This window comes from Hetaerina americana, unplaced genomic scaffold (genome assembly GCF_022747635.1).
Source record: "Hetaerina americana unplaced genomic scaffold, ioHetAmer1.1.p SCAF_40, whole genome shotgun sequence".
Classification (NCBI taxonomy): Eukaryota; Metazoa; Arthropoda; class Insecta; order Odonata; family Calopterygidae; genus Hetaerina; species Hetaerina americana.
This window is the reverse complement of record NW_027286986.1, coordinates 1939221-1955060: the sequence shown is the minus strand read 5'-3', so window position 1 is coordinate 1955060 and position 15840 is coordinate 1939221.

Here is a 15840-nt window from a genome sequence, read left to right as displayed (position 1 = left end):
CCAAGGGTCACGCATTATAAAGCCCCATCGGAAAGATAGCCTAAAACGACTGATGTATTGCCCATATTGCACCAAGGCTAGGATCAGGATACCATTAAAAAATTCTGTCATCATCCGGATTCGAGCCCGGGCCAGCAAACCAACCAGATCCCTATCTCCACAGCATGTAGTCTCCTCGGTCATGTTGCGATATGTGAAACTCACCACAAACTGGTCGTTTGACAAAGACGAGGCAGCTTGCATAAAAAGAAATAGAAATACGTACTTGTATTATCTCGCGTCGCTTTTTTAGGGAGAAAGGGAATGATTTTAGGTCAAAAGTAAACTTTATAGCTATTATTATTCTTGACAAGGGTATGCATTTGTTTTATTTGTCCGTGGTAAGTTTAATATTTTTAAGTATTTTTCATTTTTAGTTTGATACTATAACAAACCTTTATGAGTACATAATTGTCCTACACTCTTTATTTTCCTTTTTGATAAATATTTATACCAGCAGTCATTCTTTTTTGTCACGCGTTACAAATAATTTTCTACGTTCCTGGTGAGCGAGCGGGATCGCTAGATTGTTTAAGTGATCCTTGGACAAAAAACTGCCCAAGTCTGTCACAAGGGCTCGGATAAAGTCTATTCCGGGGCGAACTACTCCAAATGGCGAACCTAAACAGGAGTCAGGACTACCGCGTTCGAGAAACGCCACCCTAGAATGGGCGAGCGTCGTTGGAGACGGAATTAAACCAATTCATCCGCTAAATATTAATATCCGTGAATAGTTTTTCCTGAAAGAAACGATGAGATATTTATTTGGCAATGGCGTGAAAAAGGGACGGGTGAGGGGGGAAGGACGAGGGCGATTTGGATTCGAATATTGGACGAATAAAGTAGAATGTATATTGTAGACATCGGAGGGTCGCGATGAGGACCGACCGGAGGAGTTGATGGGAAGGGAGGGGAAGGAGGGCGGTTGGTTATTTGGAGGGTTGGGGGTGGAAGTCCAAGGCCTCGATAAGGGGCGAAGGGGAGGCGACGAGGAAGGGTGGAGGAAATGGGACTTTTACTCGGGTAGGGAAGGGAGATTCGGATATTTAAGTGCAGACTATCCGAGATAACTTCCGCTGGGATGTGTCCGCCCTCAATCTCTCCTTTGGAGTCTTTGGAGTTGGAGGGGTGGGATTTGTGGGCTTCGGCGGAGGGCGAAGAGGGAGCAGGGGAGATAATGGACGGAGTGCCTCGGGAGTGAAGCGGGGAAGGTTCCGGGAGGATCTCCCAGTGGCGCTGGGAATATCGGATGGGGTGGGTAAGGGGGTGGAGAGGATGATCTCATTTCGGAGGGTGCGCGGCTGAAGAGGGGGAGGGGAAGGGGTGTGGAGGGACTAGACGGACTAAGAGAGAGAGAGAGAGAGGGAGAGAGACTTTGAGTTCGAATTATTAATTTTTTCCCTCCTTCCAACTCCATCTTTTCCTTTCTCTCTCGCTCTAACCATATCAGGTTTGTAATTTATTATTTCTCCCCATCTTTCCAGATTCATCCGCTTCCCTTCTCCAGCTTCCCCCATATCTAACCTCGTCTTCCACACAACTCACTCTCCTTTGACATTATTTTCTCTTCAAATATCCTCCACCGCTCTACTTTCCCAGCTTCACTTCTTCCGACCCACTCGGGCTTCCCGGTGTGTGCCGGCTTTATCTCCGCTTCCCCCCCCCCCCGCCTCTCGGCCGCCCCCGCGTCACCACATGACACCCCTCCTCCACCCTTCGCCCTCTACCGCGAGGGGATTCGCCAGGGGTCCCCTATGTGCCTCGCCCCTCCTCAGTCATGTCCCCCTCACCCTGGCGCCCCAACCACCGCCAACCGCTCCCTTCACCCCCAAGCAGCCATGCGTACATCCTGACTAATGTGAATAGAATGCGTGTCACTTACGTCTAAATAAATTAACAGGAGTCAAGCAACTTTAATTTAGCAAATTTGTGAAAATAACTAAATGCGTTTACTTATACAATTTTGCAACACAGATGTGATTTTCGAAGGAGAATTTTTGACCCAACTGGAGCCTGAAGCAATTAACTCTTAAGAATACTATTTTGATTACGAGAAACTTAAAACTGGTGCATTGGAGGTTTGAAGTAAATTAAATAAATAGACTGTGGAATGTTCATAAAATCACCAAAAATACTTTCCAAATCGCAGTTTTATAGCTTGCCAAGTGGGAATTTCAGGGGCGTGTGAACCCCACTTAACTTCTGAATATTCCTTAGGCGGTTTATCGTTATCCACCATGTTTTTCCCACACCCATGAAAATGTACGGCAAGGCTTTAATTCTGCTTGTTAATCAGTCGTATGTAAATCCTAGTCCCTCCAGTCAGTGGTCACATATTGGACTCTTTTAATTTTCACGGTGTATTCCAATGGAGAAAGTATTATTAATTCGCACCAATCGGATATTTAGATAATAATCACCACTGCGAATACCCCTTCGCACAAATGCTTTGGATTCGATAGCATGTCTCCAAGGACATTGATTGACCACACATGAGAGCAGTCAAATTAATGACCTCAACAGAGCAATTATTGTTCATTTATAAACCGGGAGGGGAGTGCGAATGAGTGAAGATTTGCGTGAAGCTATGCTCAAAGAGCCTTGAGGACGCCCGAGAAATACACTCTCACGCGTAGTCTACTGCTCACCTCGCAGAAAAACCACCATCTCATTCCTCGAGTCAGTCATTCACCCGGCTACCCCCCTCCTTAGACCCCGCCGCCCTTATTTAAAAAAAAGGAAGAAAAAATGAAGCGTCGGTCTCCATCTCCCGAGGTGAACTGCGGTGTGTCCCCATCTCCAAGGATTGATTGGATTACATTCGCAATATCCATTATTTTCCCTGGGGAAATGGGAAGAGGGTGGCGCTGAGGGCGAAGGGAGGGTGAAGGCGTGCTTCGCAGGGGTTCTTTCTAGGGGATGGGAGCTACGGAAATTGGAGGGCGGGACGTAGTCCTTAGGTGGGGGGCGGAAGGGGTCGCTCGGATGGGAGGAGTGCCCTCGAGGGAGGGAGACCAGCGGAGGATCGCCGACGTCGTCGCCTGGAGAGGAAAGGCGTATGACGGGGGGTGCCTTCCGAGGCATCGGCATCCGAAAGCGCGCCCCACGTGCTTTTTCCGGGGGTAGGGGATGGGTGCGAGGGGCGAATTCGGAGGAAGGAACGAAAGGAGGAGGACGGGAGGGTTTATAAAACCAACGCTTTTTAACTAATGAGGGAGACCATCCGATCCCATTGTGAGGCGTCCGCTCTTGCGCGAAGAGAAATAACAATGGCGAACGACAAATGAGCGAAGGATGAGGGGACCATTTCTTCGGCGGGCATTTGTGAACGGAATGAAAAATCAAGAACCTCAGATTGGCTGTCGGGCAATAGAGAGAAAGGTGAAACGAGGAGGTAACGGTGGAGGAAGAGAGTAATTTCGTCGAAGAAATTGAAAAAATAAAAATGCGATGGCTGGGAATGGGATGGGAAAGGAAGTTTGAATGGCATTAAGCTGGCGAGCCCACCATTGGCTCTACATGATGGCGTTTGAATGTAATATTCCACATAATTGGAAATATTTCAATATTAAACATCATATAAAGAATGCTCTTTCTGTCCTCCTTTTCATATTTAATTTTGGCGTCACAGTGAGTGAGGCATCTCTATGGAGCCATATGCAGACCTTAATATTGAGTAAGATCTGGTGCTTTCCCGGCGTATTAGCTTGTTGAAGTTTTCTCGGGTCTTCCACCGGGTCGGGGGTTCCAGATTGGCCGGCGTTTCGATGCTTGACTCGTGCATCGTCCTCAGGGTGAATTATCTATCCTCATCTACCCTGAGGACTATGCACGGGTCGAGCATCAAAACGTCGGCCTATACAGAACCCCTGACTCGGTGGAAGACCCGAGAAAGCTTCAACAAGACTTTTATATTGACTTGCGTTTGTTTGGTAAGTGGGCTATCAGTCAACGGAGCCAACGACCGCGCCCTTGAAGTCGAGTCTCTAAAGTCAGCATCATGTATTGAGATTGGGCAAGTTATTATTTGAAAATATAAAAAATTGATTTGCGAAACTGAAATTGAGAAATTGCTTCAAATGTGCTCTCGATGTGCTTGAAATCAACATTCGTATCGGAAGGTATTCGCAACAGAAAACTCCTGATCAACAAGTTTCGACATACTGCGTGTGAACAAACGTTCCGATGGCCGACTTTCCGCAGTGAAGGGCAGATTTTAATCCTAGGGCTGGATATATTGTTTCATATACCTATCTACAAAACGCTATATTATTTTATTATTAGGTAATCCACCATTTGAAGTAGGTTTTAGATGGACACAAATACTAAAAAAAATATTTTGTTTCTGCTAATAATAAACGTCAATTCATCTCTGTTTACTTCCTTCCTCCTTTAATTCCCTACACTCTATGCCTTCATTCTCTATATCCCTATCCTGAGGTATGGCAGGCGAGGAGAGGGGACTGTTTGTATGAATCACAAGAAGGCAGGGAAATGCATGAAGGGCGCATTGATCGGCGTGGCATAATAGTGGACTGTGATAGAGTATATTAGAGGGGAGAATGTTAGGCAGACGAGGAATGTGCAGGAAAACTCCAAATGTATGTGTTTTAAACATAATATTATTACGCACTGCGAATTAAAAAAGCTAATAACGAGGATTAACTGACTTATTAAATTACATTTGAATACTGTGCGCAATAAAAAACTACAAAGTATATTCATATTCTCTTTTTCGTTTCATACCGTAGAGAAGGGAACTCTTCATTTCATAAGTCGATTTGAGTGATGAAGAATTTCTACCTCATGTAAAACTATCAATTTTCAGGAAACGCGCACTTTAATTTCTTCAAATTAAAATACAGATGAATACCTTGGTTTTTTATAGCACTTGGATTATTTAGTACGATCCGAGTTTTATTTTATGTAACGCCATCAAATCCTTACCTGAATAAATTAAAACTGTGGAAATACATGTGCGAAAATGTGTGTGAAATTTATTGCATATAAGAGCAATTAATTTCTAATAATCCATATTTTCAAAATTGGCTCTTCCGTTGAGGATTCAAGTCCTCCAGGATTCACTTAGTTCGCATTGCTGGGATAGTCTGGCAACGCAAAAGAAAATACTTTGTTATTCCACATGTATAACTAACAACAAAAAATCGAACAGTATTTTCTTTTCCAAAATGAATCGCTTCCACAAAGTGACGCCTAAAACCATTCTACGCTGGGACGGTCTGTTTCTGTCCCACCAATATAGACCGATAAATTCCAGATGAATTGGATCTTCAATAGCGACACAGGTGGGAAGCCTTCACGTGGTAACTCCTCCGTTGCATAGTGTATGAATATTTTGTTACCTTTGTGCATAGAATCCGTCAAATGATACCACAAATGGAAGGATTTGGGAGTTGAAACGTGGTTCATACAACCGCCTCGCGTCTTGAATACACTCGAGTCACGCGAGTTTCGTCCGCCGGACAAATATCTTTTGCATTCCCGTATCCAGCGAGCTCCTTGGACTTACAAATGTGTGACTCCTATAACTCTCGGTAAAACCTACGAATATCGCCATTTTGAAGATCTAGACTCATGAAAAAATGTAGAACGAGACAATTGGTTTGCGAATACGACACACACTTTCGCCAGCTGATGCTCTTTCACTTTGCTTGATGTAATTGCAGGCACGGAAGCACTCTACCCAGAAGGGAACGACGTTATCTTTAAGTCTAGTACTCACCATCTCCGAATTTATAACCTCCCTGACTGAAGTAAATGCAATCCTACTCTCGAATAGCCCAGTAAGGGGATATACCTAATAACTCTCGTAGTAATCTCTTGAGATGCCTTTTATTGAGTCGGCCAACAGACAGGTCTTTTGAATCTCGCCCTCTTCCCGCACACATATAATATATATTCCCTACGGCCGTTTAGTCAGGCCTCATCCTTCAAGAGTAGTCAGTTGATTGACGGTTAGTTGGCAGTGAATCATTGGACCATTCCTCGCCTTCAATCTTTTATCAATTATTCCAGACTGACTTGAAGCGGATTGGTTTCCCGATCGTCTCTACTTTCCCCTTTTGCTTACACCTTTGCACATCTCATTCTCACGTCTCTTTCTTACCCCACCACCCCCCTCCCCGCATTTATTCCCCTCCTCACCCCAACCCACTCCATCGCGATCAATTTGTTTCTTCCTCCCTCCGCCTCATCCCCTTTCGCTCAACCAAGAAAAGTTTCACCTTTGTCCTTAAAGCTTGCCCTTCACTTTCCCTTCCCTCCCTCTCTCTCTCTCTCCTTCTTAACCTTTTCCACCACCTTTCGCCGCCTCCCTCTTCAGCCCCATCCGCCGCCGCTCCTCTCTTCCCCCCCACTCCCCCCTTTGCCGCTCCTTTCCGCCTTCTTCCCATCAGTTTAAATGCTCCTCCCTCCCTCCCTCGTCTTTTCTTTGTTACATCCCCTCTTCGCACCCTTACCACCCCATTCCACTCGCTCCCCCCTCTCTGTTCAAAGGAACGCGGGAATCGTGACTATGGAAGGGTTTAAGGGTTGAATGGGGACCGAGAGTCGGACGAGCAATGCCGAAGTGATATCAGGACATCATCACAAAGGAGGAATTAATAAAATCACAAAGGGCCCCAAATTCTGCTCGTTTTGATGGGGAATATCACTTAATTTTTTCGCTAATCCTGCAGTATTGTTCTGCTAGATGAAGAGGGTATCTTTTGCTAACTTGGATTTGGGATGCCTACTTCGAAACTTCCATCAACATTTTCAATGTTCTTGCAATGCGTGGTGCTAGAAAACCGCACAGCGATTTAATTAACATCTTTGAATGCGAGTGTACTCATACTCTATGGTTTCAGGTTTCAGTTCAATAAAGTAATTAATCTCCACATTAAAAGATTTTGCACTTTTCCACAGACTTTATTTTAAATTACAACACGTTTCACCGACTTGCGGGACCATCAGGTACCTGCTGATACCGCAAGCGTCGTTTATACTTGTTGCATCTCTCAATTAAGTCTGTGGAAAAGTACATAATCTTTTAAAATGAAGAACACACTTTTTATTCTTGCTTTTGGCTTTATATTTCCGAATAAGTAAAACATAAAATGATTTATACTCAACTATCGAATCGTAATTAAATGATTATGAGATTCTCACTTGCATTATTTGAAGGACCTTGGGCTTTAATACTTGAGAAACAAATTAGAAAAATACAATTAAAAATATCTGAATGAACACCATTAAAACTTTTAAATCGTGACGATTCATTGTGTAACCATGAGACTTCCAAATTTCCTTTCATTCTCCTCTGGAAGACTTAGGTTTTCTAAATGTGAATTAGTAAACAATTTATATAAACATTTTTTAATCCCCTTTATTATAAAAAAACTAAATTGTTATTATTATTAAATATACACATGTGCTGATAGACAGTGTCAGGTGTCACACAAGTCCCAAGTGATTGCAAAAGATGATAGATAAAATCAGACTTCAAAACACAAATCTCTTTAACAAAACAAGCGAATCCCCATCCCATTTACATCCATCAATCAGCAAGAAAAAAGATAAATTCAAAAAAAATTAAGCTATTTCATATAATACAATACACCAAACATCAATCAAATTATTTCAGATATTCTTTATATCTTTTTTTAAAGTATACACTCTGTTAGGAAAGGGCTTGAATATTTTTGCAGGTAAGGTGTTCCAATCAACAATTGTTCTATTTAGAAAAGAAAATTTTTTTTATTTGTTCTCTGTACCCGGCATTATTCCTTAAATTTGTGGTCATTTCTCCCTATAAAATTTGGGTTTCCCGCCTCTTTCCTAAGATCTGCCCGAACTTTCTCCCCCTTCCGAACGCGGAACATTCCACAAAGTCTGCTTACTTTCCTTCTAGTTCGTAGAGGCTCCCAGCCCAGCGTTTCTAGCATGTCAGACACACTCTCCATCCTCCTATGCTTCCCCAGTACATACCGGGAAGCCTTTATTTGGACCTTTTCCAGTTTTTTGATTTGCCCTTCTTCATGAGGGTCCCATACTAGAGATGTGTACTCTAAAATTGGTCTTACTAGGGTCTGATACGCCTTCTCCATGGTTGCTCTAACGCTCCCTTTGTGGTTTCTCATCACCCAATGAAGAGATTTGAAAGCTTTCTTAAAGATGTACTCCACATTTAGCCCCCACCCAAAGTCCTCAGTTGAATATACACCTAAGTATTTGCAAGTATCACTTCTATGAATGACATTTTCTGAGAATTTATATTCCCTATTGTTTCCATTTACCTTGTTGCTTAAAGTGATGGATTAGCATTTGCTAACATTAATATCCATCCCATTTTTTGTCACCCAATCCGCCATTTTATTAATGTCCCTTTGAAGTATGTCGCGACCTCTGGCACTTTCGACTTTCCTGTAGATAATACAGTCGTCTGCAAAAAGTCTCATCTGAGAATTAATATTTACTGGGAGATCATTTATATAGATTAAAAAAAAATGAGCGGGCTAAGTACGCCTCCTTGTGGGACTCCCGAGGTTGCCCTTGTTTTTTCAGAGTATACTTCTCCTAATTTGACCCTTTATGTTCGAACTTCCACGAAATTTTTGACCCCAGAGATTACTCTTCCATCTGTGTGTAGTGGCAATTGGCCCATCTTAAGCATTAAGCGATCGTGGTCAACCTTGTCAAAGGCTGTATAGCATCCACTTCTATTCCCGCATCCATAGAGTCGAGCATTTCTTGGCAGAACCCTAATAGCTGAGTTTCGCAAGAGTGCCCTTTTCTAAAACCGTATTGGCGACTATACAACCAATTCTCACTCTCCCACAAATCCCAGAGATAATCAGCCATTATCTTTTCTAATAGCTTGCATACAACTGATGTCAAGCTTACCGGTCTATAATTATCAACTAGTTCATTTTGATCGAGCGTTACAAAAAGGAAATTCAAAATGTTACATGTTCGACTCATCTCTACAATTTCTCTCTAGTCACTCTTCTTCGACCATCTAGTGAGTATGAGAATGAGGGAATGTGATTTATTGAAATCAACGTCGAAAGTAAATGAATAGGTTCGGTATCTTCATTATACATTTTGCTAATTTTGTGTTTCACAACTTTCAAAAATTCTGCCCTAAGATACGGTGCAGTCGTCTATAATGTTTCTGCCCACCTAATGGAAGGTATTCCAAACATTTTTACTTTTCTCTGCATACGTCCCTGTTGCTAATTATTGTTTCACGACTCTAATCGTGATCAATAAATTCATCAATTGTTATAATACAAAAAATATCGTTTCCATTTAATACTCCACACAATAACTTCCAAAGTTAAGTTTCTTGAACATGTTAACGATGCAATAAAGAAGGGTACATTTTTCTAAAATTGGTAAAGGGTGGTCTTTTCGGTAGTATAATGTATAATACGTGAGCATCTCTGACAAGTTACATCCGATTTGGAGGTGAGATTCAGGCAAGATATGCTCATTTATGCTCCATATAATTACGTGTCCTAATGTATACAGCTTACATTATGCACGACATATCTGCTAGCTACGCTTTCCTACAAACCTGCACCTATCGCAGATGACGCGATTTTACATGCAGGAGCTGAATTGAGATTTTGAATGAAAAGGTGTATGTGCCGCGAGCAGTTAATCATAACAACCCTGTCGCTTATCGTTTATGGTTTTACAAAAGCATAGCTCAGAATGAAGTTTCGAACCAATAATTAAAAACTATATTTTTCCTGAGAAAAATAGGATTTAGCACCAATCCACATTAGACATTGGGTAAATGTGACAGTACACAATGAATGAAGACGTTGAATCGTCAAAACGCGTTTTGTTTATAGATGAATTGAGAAAAATGTGTTTAATATTCTCTTTTATAATATCTTTTAGCACTAATGTCGTTCATGGATGAATTGTGGAACATTTCGTTAATATTTTTTTATGATCTCTCGTGAGCGCTGATATGGAATTCTAAAAAGATGTCTCCTATAGTCAACTTTATTTTGAAAAATTGCTGGGCACAAACACATTTTAATGTGAGCTACAGAAAAGGCATGGGACAGGATTACGTTTGCTTACCAGCCATAGGAAAATAGTGTATTTATTGATTAATGTTATACGGTGAAATTATATTAATATAAAGTTCCATTTACAGTACATGATACATCCTAGTAGTGTGTTCGCAATTTTTAGAGGGAAAAAGATTCTTTACAACGATTAGTTTGGCGGTCGATTTCCCTCGAGTTCTCTTTATTAAGTCTCACCTACCACCCGCGCTGAAATTTCACCTCCCCGTCGGTGTTAAAATCGATCGATTTATATTTGAATAATACTTCCAGGGTGCATGCAATATCATTTCAAAAGGCGTTCATAAAGTCCTTCAAAAAAATTGATAGGTTTTTTCTGAGAATAAAAAAACCTGATTGAACCGGAAAAACAATATTAGTACTGTTATAGAGAACAAAGATGGTATAGCAAGAGTATTAAAAAGATACACTGACGACAGAAGAAAAGAAGATTCTGAAGGAAATACGATACTTAGACATTCATCTCGTTATAAAAAGTCAGTGGCTTCCCGATCACAAGGTCTCCCAATCAGCGGATCCCTCTTAAAGGAGAGGAAACCACGCATAATCATATATTTCCATAAATTTACATGCATATATGTACCCCGGAATTGGTTGGTTGAATTTTTATTTGGAAATGATGGAGCGATTCTAACGACTTAGCCTTTATCATCTAGTTTCGAATTCGGACCTATATCATAGTCCACGTAGTGAACAGTCAAATACATGCAAGCTGATGTATGAAATGATTCCAATTGTTGATATAGTTAACATTTCCCCAGGTAATTTACATTTAATTACCCATTTAGATTTAAAGATGCCTTTTTAACAAGAAATCGCCTTCTACAATTTGCAAACAATAAGTATGATGGAAGAAAGCTTTTAAGCCACCATGTCAATATATTATATTATGAAGTAAGTCAAAATTCAGGGTGCGTTGCGATATTAATGCAATTGCATTTCCCCCGCCGCTCCTATTGGTCGGACGAACCACTTGGAGTAGGGGGGGATGATAAGCTTCATATGTACACAAGCATACAAAAATGGTGATGGCTATCTTTATTATTAGGTAATCTACCGGTTAAGGTAGGTTTTCAGATGGACACCGCTACTAAATAAAACATTTTCTGACTCCTAACAAAAGACAAAATATAGCATCCTCCTCTATATCAGGTCCCTCTTCATCTCTGAGTACTTTCTTCCCCCCTTCATCTCTCCAACATCCCTATCCTGTTCCTTCCCTTTCCTCGTTTGCCTAATATTCTCCCTTCAATTACCGTCTTCAACATACACTGCTGGCCGATACCCCCTTCATCCACTTTTCCTGCCTCCATAGGATTTCTCCCAACAAACCCCTCTCTTCGCCCACCATACCAAGTACTTCCTCATTTATTTTCTTCTCTGTCCATTTCACCTTCTCCATTCTTCTCCACACCCACATTTCAAAAGTCTCCAGTCTACGTGTATCCTCCTGCTTAGCTACGCATAGCTACGCTCCATATAAAAGTTTTTACGAGTTTTTTCTAGATATCCTTACTCAACGTCCCTCTCATCAACTCCCTTCTCCATGTAAAAGCCTCTATGCCTAGCGCAATTATTCTCCTTGCGTCCCTACCACTTGGACCGTGTTGATCCAATACACTTCCGATACACGTAAACTGTTCTACCTGCTCTAGTTTTTGCTCTCCTATTTTAATGTTAAGCTTGCCCTTTTTCTTTCTAGAAAATCGCATAACCTTTGTTTTCTTAATATTGATTCTCATCCCATACCTGTCGCACTGAATTTCGAATTCACTCAGCAATGCTTGCAACCCCTTGGCTGACTGACAAATTAAAGCTTGGTCATCAGCGAACATAACTGGTTCCCCGATAACTGATTCCCCGCCCACTTTCATTCCTACCTCCAGCTCTTCCCATGCTTCTTTAATCATTTCCTCTGCATACAGGTTGAACAGCAACGGTGATAATGGGCAACCCTGCCTTACACCTCTTCCTAGCACTGCCCATCCGGACTCGACGTTCCCCACTCGCACCTGAGTAGTCTGAGACAAGTACAGGTTTCGGATTAGCCTCCTTTCCCTCCAATCTATTCCTATATTCTGCAATATACTCATTCGTTTTTCCCAATTCACTCTATCAAACGCTTTTTCGAAATCTACGAAACAGGCAAATACCTCCTGGTTGTGCTCTATATTCCTCTCGATTAACAGTTTTATTACTGCACTGGCATCACGCGTACCTCTTCCCTTCCAAAACTCAAACTGATCATCCCCTAATTAATCATTTGCCCTACTCTCTATTCTTTTGTTTGTGATCCTGAGAGCAACTTTAGCTGCGTGGGATATCAAACTTTTTTTCCTGTAGTGCTCACATGACGTAGCCTTTACCTTTTTCGGAATAGGAACTAATACTGATCTCACTAAGTCTTCCGGCCAGATTCCATCCTCATAGATACTACGAATCAGCCCATATAGCCTCATCTTCCCACATTTACCTAAGCATTTCAATAGTTTCGTGGAAATGTTATCCATCCCTACGGCCTTTTTTAGTTTCATCTCCCTTAATTCCCTTTCTATCTCATTGTCTAGTATGCCCTGACCTAAGCTGTCTTCCTCTACGTAATTTTCTTTTTCAATGTCTAACTTTGTTGTTCTGAGTTCTTTACTATACAGTTCTTTTATATACTCCTTCCATCTCTTTTGGATCTTTCCTGCGTCAACTATTACCTTACCCGCCTTATCTCTAACTGTTAGCATAGCTCTTCCTTTCTTACTTACCGATAACGATTGAACTTTGCTGTACAGCGCACCGATTTCACCCTTCCTCTGCAGACTTTCCATATCCTCGCACTGCGTCTTCCACCATGCTTTTTTTGCTTTATTTGTTGCCCGCCTCAATTTATTGTTCAATTCTTTGTACTTCATTTTGCCTAATTCTGTATTTATATTCTTCCATTTTCGCCGCTCATCCATCTTTGTAATCATCTCATCCGTGATTCATGGTTTCCTAGTCCTTTAGCGTTAACGGTCCCAATAGTGTCTTTCGCGGCTTTCGATAACCCTTTCTTGATACAATCCTATATTTTTTTGATATTACTCAGATCTCTACCATTCTCCATGAAATCCTCTACAGCCTGTTGGTACACCTTCCTTTCGTATCCATTTAATCGCTCTGCATTCCATTCTCTAACCCGCGCCCCAGCTTTATCTTTTTGGAACGGACGCTACATTTCATAACAAATAATTTTTGGTCAGAGTCTCCATCCGCTCCCGGAAAGGTTTGCAAATTTATCACACTGTTCCTAATCCTTTACCTTCGCCTACCGTCGCATTCCAATCCCCCATCACTATCAAATGTTTCCCTGTGGGAACACACGCAATTTTGTCCTCCAACTGATCGTATATCCTATTGACCTCTTCTTCCTTATGGTTCCTCGGTGGCATGTATGCCTGAAAAAAAACCAAGTTCGTCGGTTCTGCTTTTATCTTTACTAGTAATAATCTATCCGTGACCTGCTCTACTACCTTGATCAAAAAGTTCCCGGAATAACCACCCTGTGGCGCTCCCATCGTTCCGATTTGAGTTCTGTTTTTTTGTTAAATTGGTACATCAGTTGTTGATATTCCCTTTAAATCTTAGTGTCATAACTTGACATTTGCAAAAGTTACGTAGCCAAGAGTACATCTATCTCTGTGTGTGTTGGCGATTTTTTACAATTGCAGAAATGGATTTAAATTTGCAACAACGAACTTGTATTAAATTTTGCGTAAAAAACGGATTTAGTGGCGCACGGACGTTGGAAATGTTGGAAAAGTGTTTCGGCAACGATTCTCTAAAAAAAACGGTCGTTTACCAGTGGCACGAGCGGTTCAGAAGTGGTCGTGAGTCAATCGAAGATGATGAACGCAGTGGCAGACCATCGACATCGAAAGTTGGTGAAAAAATTGATAAAGTAAAAGAAATGTTGGTCAATAACCGCAAATTAACCATCAGAGAAATAGCGGAGGACTTGAACATTGCCTATGGATCCGCCCAAGACATTGTGGTTAATGATTTGGGTTTCCGTCGTGTAGCAGCAAAGTTGGTGCCAAAAGACCTCAATTTCATGCAAAAAAGAGACCGTGTTGACGTCGCAAAAGACATGATTTGCGAGGCTGAATCCGATCCCACATTCATCAAAAGGATCATTACTGGAGACGAGACGTGGGTTTATGAGTACGACACGCAATCCAGACATCAGGCAAGTGAATGGCGTTCACCAAATGAGCCGAGACCAAAAAAACCACGTCGTTTTCAGTCAAAAAAGAAGGCAATGCTGACGGTTTTCATGGATTACAACGGTGTAGTGCATCATGAATTTTTGCCAGAAGGCCAGACAGTAAACAAAGAGTATTATTTGGGCGTTATGAGACGTTTGCGTGAAGCAATTCGCCGAAAGAGACCAGAAATGTGGGCAGAAAACTCGTGGAGTTTGCACCATGATAACGCACCGTCGCACAGTGCTATCATTATTCGTAATTTTTTGACGAAAAATGCAACAAATACCATCCAACAGCCACCGAATTCACCTGATTTGGCTCCCTGTGACTTCTTTCTGTTCAATCGAGTTAAAAAACCATTACGGGGAACGCGTTTTAGCAGCCGAGAGGAAGTAATGGAAAAATCGCAGGAAGCACTGATGGACATACCGAAAACCGAATATAAAAAATGTTTCGAGGATTGGATCAAGCGCTGGCATAAGTGTGTTGCAGTCGATGGGGATTACTTTGAAGGGGACAATATAGATTTAGATGAATAAACTTGTATTTTTAATTTTCTGAATAAATTCCGGGAAATTTTTGATCAAGGTAGTATGTCGACTGCACTTCTCCCTACATCGTTATTTAATACTATGGCAAACCCTCGTTGGCTCTCGTTCCCGCCGCTGTGTATTATTATATAATTTTAACTCCAGTATTCCCCGCTATTCTTTCACCTCACCTCGCATGTACCTAAAATATCTATATTTCCCTTTTCCATCTCTCGCTTAACATTCTCCAACTTCCCTGTCCTCATCATTTTCCTAACATTCCCTGTTCCTATTCTAACTAATGTGGTCTTCTTCTCCTGTGTCTTCTGTCCTGCTGTTGTCGGTTTTCCCCTACAAGGGTTTCGGCTTGGACGCCATTCCAGCCGCCTGACTGAGGAACAGATGCTGGCCCCTAATGTACGACCTACCTGTAATGGGTGACCATACCAGGAGCAATTATTATTTCTCCCGCCAGCACAGCTCTAGGGGTCATTGGAACGCGCAAGCCCTTCCGCCACGTCAAGGTTGTAGTCCGGGGAGGGGATGGCAATCTAAATTTAATAAAATTAAATCTTTCATTAAATGAGCTAAAAGGCTCTGAAATTGCAATAATCTTGTCACGAACATTTTTACTATCCTTAAGGTTCAGAATTGGTTTTATAATTCTGTGAAATATGCTGCAGGTAAATTTATATAAACTTTTGACCTCGCAAGCCTGGTGTACGATTACCCCCTGCCACACATCCTTGGTAGATTTTAGAGTACCATGCAGATGTTATTTTCTTTAAAAACGTCTAATTAATAGAATTTATTTTGTAAATAATCGCGACCCTAATTGTTCCATTCAATTTTCGCCTGTATTTTTCGGGAATAAGTTACTAGAGCCAATTAAATGATTTCCAAATTGGATCGCGTGCAGCGTAG